The sequence below is a fragment of the Lathyrus oleraceus genome, chromosome 3, assembly GCF_024323335.1.
Source record: "Lathyrus oleraceus cultivar Zhongwan6 chromosome 3, CAAS_Psat_ZW6_1.0, whole genome shotgun sequence".
Taxonomy (NCBI): domain Eukaryota; kingdom Viridiplantae; phylum Streptophyta; class Magnoliopsida; order Fabales; family Fabaceae; genus Lathyrus; species Lathyrus oleraceus.
This window is the reverse complement of record NC_066581.1, coordinates 215,495,351-215,499,674: the sequence shown is the minus strand read 5'-3', so window position 1 is coordinate 215,499,674 and position 4,324 is coordinate 215,495,351. Positions and strand designations below refer to the sequence as shown.

The window sequence follows — 4,324 nt, the reverse complement described above, 5'->3', positions numbered from 1 at the left end:
ACTTAAACACAACCCAATACTCTGGCATGGGTCACAAACTCAACTATGGCGGAAGCACTTCATTGCATGCACATAACTACCCGAATTTGTCTGAATATCTTAGACAATCTTCTGCAGGTGGTGGTGATGTTCATGGGCCCTCAAATCCTCAAACACCTAGGGTGATCATCAACCTGGATTAGGGACACGTGTACGGGTAGTTAGGGGATGTGGTATCGGAGGTCGGTTAGGTCATCTCGGTCAACAACATTAGTCTTTTTGGTATTCGTATGTAAACACATATTAATATTAATAACAATTGGTTCGATTTCGACTTTTATCTAAAATTTACATTGTTTTTAAAAAAAAATTATACAACACACATAGGTGCCAAACCAATTGGCACCTCCTCTTAAACCTAACACACAGGCACCAATTGGATTGGCAGCACTAGGTGCATAAGTCAATCCAATTGACACCACCTCTTTAACTTATAGAGCATACGCCAATTCATCTGACATCGTAAATTGATCTAACAAAAGAATAAGTATTTTTATTTTTAGTTGTGTTAAATTTTAAAATAAGGGTCAAATGATAATGTTGCTAGACATTGATTTTCATAGGTTGGAATTTAAAAAAATTTCGTGCTCTAATGTGAGATTTTCAACATGCTTACTCGTATCTAAAACTAAACATTTGTTTGGAGTGTAACACTAACAATCCGATAGTATGTAGTTTGATAGATCTTAATATATTAGAAGAGTTTTGTTCCTTTCAACTCGATAAAACAAATTGTAAAGTAAAAGAAATATCTATTACCATATATAATCAAATATGAACATTCTCAACAACATAAATTAAATTTTATGAGTTTTTTTTTATCAATAAAGATGAACATTTTACAAGAATAATAAAAAAAACAATTTTATTAAAAACAATTATGTATTATAATATTCTTTTGTACCAACATCAAGTGGCTGTAGTTTAGTGGTAAGAATTCCACGTTGTGGCCGTGGAGACCTGGGCTCGAATCCTAGCAGCCACAATTCAAAATTATTTTATACCTTTTTTTCAAATTCAGCATAAACCAAATTCAATACTTTTATATCTTTTTCCATATTCAGTATAAAACAAAACGACATCCTTTAAGAGTTTCGTTGAATGCTTTCTTGAATGGAAAACTCGCTACTTGATTTCAATCTCACATAAGATTGGTTTTCATATTTTCTCCATCACATCATTTCATTATTTTACGTGTTTTTCTCAAGCTTTTGCTATGTATGTGTAACACCAATTGGCAATACATATATCCATCCTTTTGCTCTTCTCGTAGTGGCGAACATGATAAATCTTAGTTTAATATGATTCTAAATTACTTTATTTTAACAACATAGAGAACAAGTTTTTTGGAATTTGCTCACATATGGATCCATAACCCGTCTTTTATCAAACTGTATATCTCGTAAATTTTTAAAAACATAATTTATTTTTATATCAAAGGCGATTGGATTCGTTGGTTGGAATGTATGAGTGAGTTATTCTTTGCTGGTTCCTCTGCCAAAATCTCTTTGGGTACGCATAGGTTGCACTGGTGCCGGTCTTGCATGTCTTTCAGAATTCACATAATATCTTCTTTAATGTATAAAAGGTTGTGGTGAATACACATACTCGCTATCTCAATCCGACAATTTTTCTTTTTATGCTGCTTTCTTTTTTGCTAATGAAATGCTTTTCAATTTGCCTTTGTGGTCTTCTCAATCTCTAGTTCAAACAATAGCTTATCTAATACCTTACCTTGCATACACAAAAACAAGAAAAATACATCATAAATGTTGTAGACTTAAAAAAACAAATAAAGGAAAAATTAAAATTTAAAATACAAAAAAAAACTTAGTGATATAGAGATTTGCCTTGTTGAAATGACTTAACAATCCCCAGCATCATCAAAAATTTTACGGATTAAATTCCCCAAGTGTACTAAATATTGTCAACAATAAAATTTATAAAGATTCGTCTCCACATAGATTGTATAATTTCTACCAGACAATTATCAATTTTACTCAGGTTGTGCAACATTAACAAAGGAGGGGGCGTATGCAGAGCGCATAAATTGGCAAATATCAATTGAAAATTACTAGAAATAAAAAAACTATCGATTTAAACACGATTAAACCTTTTTTAATTCTTTATTTTTTTGTTACTCAGTAATTTCGTCTAATTTCTACAATTGCTTATTGTTGACTATGACTCATATTGTGGAAATTATTATGGGTATTATTAAGTATCACTCATAATTATTAGACAAAATAAAAGGAATTATAACTGCTCTATAGTCGCAGAGGTAGACACCATTGACAAAATTTCATTCACAAAGATCAATTATGTTCATTGTCTTTTACTTTTATTCGCTTTATTATTTTTTACTGGTTATTTTTCTAACATTTGGTATTAGATGACAGTTAACCATGCTGCGAAATTCAAAGTAGCAAGGTTTAACGGGACAAGTAATTTCAAATTATAGCAAATGAGGATTAATAATCTATTAGCTCATTAGAGTTTACAAAAAGGCGTTGTGTGAGACGAAAGAAAACGACATGGATGATACTGATTAGGAAGCTATAAAGGATAACGTTGCAGGATTGATTCACTTATGTGTTTCAAACGAGGTGGTGTATCATATCCTGGACCTGATGACGTCGAACCAATTTTAGGATAAATTGGAGAGTTAGTATATGTCGAAGACACTGGTGTAGCGGGGTATTCGTTACCATTAGAGTTATTGACTAAATCCAAGGTAAACCATACAAGTCGAGTCGCCACCGGACTCCTATTTATCCAAAGGAATGGTTAGAAAGCGAACAAAAAACCTAAAAGTTTTATCGAATCAAAAACTAGTAAAAATGTCAGAGATCGGGGTAAGGGGGTTGGTTATGCAATGGGAAGGTGTTAAGCACCCAAAACATCCTAGGTACTACTAGGGAGCCCTTTTCACACTTGTTGTAAGGTTGATATTTTGTGAAAATTTGTTTGTGCAAACATGATTGAAGAGATGAGAAAATAATATACAAGTTATTTATAATTTGTGTTTGGATGGATAAACCCATTGCCTACGTACCATCTTAAAAAAGATTAGGATCAAAACCTCGTAGTTCGGGGTAAAAATCTCAAAATGAGTTGGTGAATTAATTGGTCCAAAAGCCTTAAGGTCTTTTGTTATCCAAGGGAGAAAACTCAACCTAAAAACCACAAATCCACCATGTGAGGATAGCTTCAACATGCTAGTGAGGGGTTAACCCTATAATAAGTGTAACACCCTTTTTTCTATCCCAAAATACTTAACATATAATCAGAGTAAATAAGCACGCATATAAACAAAAGGGCGTCACATCGACGTTTCCAAAAACTAAAAGCTTTCAAAAACCAACATCATTCATCATCAATATACAATACATCTGGTCATTTCAAAATAACACATTTCAATTATCATGAATATTCAAGAATATGCGTTCGCAGCGGAAAATAATGAATACTCATGCATTTCATAAAATGATCCATGTCCCATACCATGATCATCTCTCAATAATCACCTCAAGATAAAATAAAACCATATCCAGAATATTTGGCACTATGGCCTCTCAAACAGCAAATTGCAATTAAACGTGTTCACAAGTAATAACATAACACATATCCAAATAAGATATGAGTTCAATACTACTATTCTACCCAGTGTTACATGACCAGAGCATTGACTCACTACCTAGTCTCTAAATCAAAACACGGAGACTCTTCGGTTAAATCTCGAGTAAGCTACCTTCCACTTACTTCAGCAATACTACTCTTGAATATCTGCACGATGCCCATGTAAAGGCAACATTCAAACAGAAAGGGTGAGAATTCAAATCATTATGAAGAAGTATAATAAGGCACAATGATTAAATCAACAATTAAATGAATTCTTCACACTTCGTATAACCATGTCAATAATATTAACCCACATTTATTTCACATGTTTCAAACATCCATCCAAACTCAAGGAGTACAATATTAAAATCCAATACTATATTCCCAAATATACACATAACTACAATTATCACATAATCACATATTTTGCCGAGTTATGTATCCAAACATCACCAAAGTCAATTACCATATCTCATACACACATCACAATCACATCAATGCATACACTCACTTATCACATAATTCTAATGTGACTCAATGCAAGACATGTGACTCTATGCATGCGGTACCTCAATGTGAACCCAATGTTTCACCGCTTTCCGATTCAATATCTAGAATCCAAGCCATGCTTCCGATCCGGACAAGATCAAAGCCACTACGCCTA

General features: G+C 33.0%; 1 non-coding gene across 1 annotated transcript; it reads left to right on the top strand.

The window, feature by feature from the left end:
• Positions 1–952: 952 nt before the first annotated feature.
• On the top strand, positions 953–1,024 carry TRNAH-GUG (transfer RNA histidin (anticodon GUG)). The gene has a single exon. It is a non-coding gene; the product is annotated as a tRNA-His (tRNA).
• Positions 1,025–4,324: the final 3,300 nt, after the last annotated feature.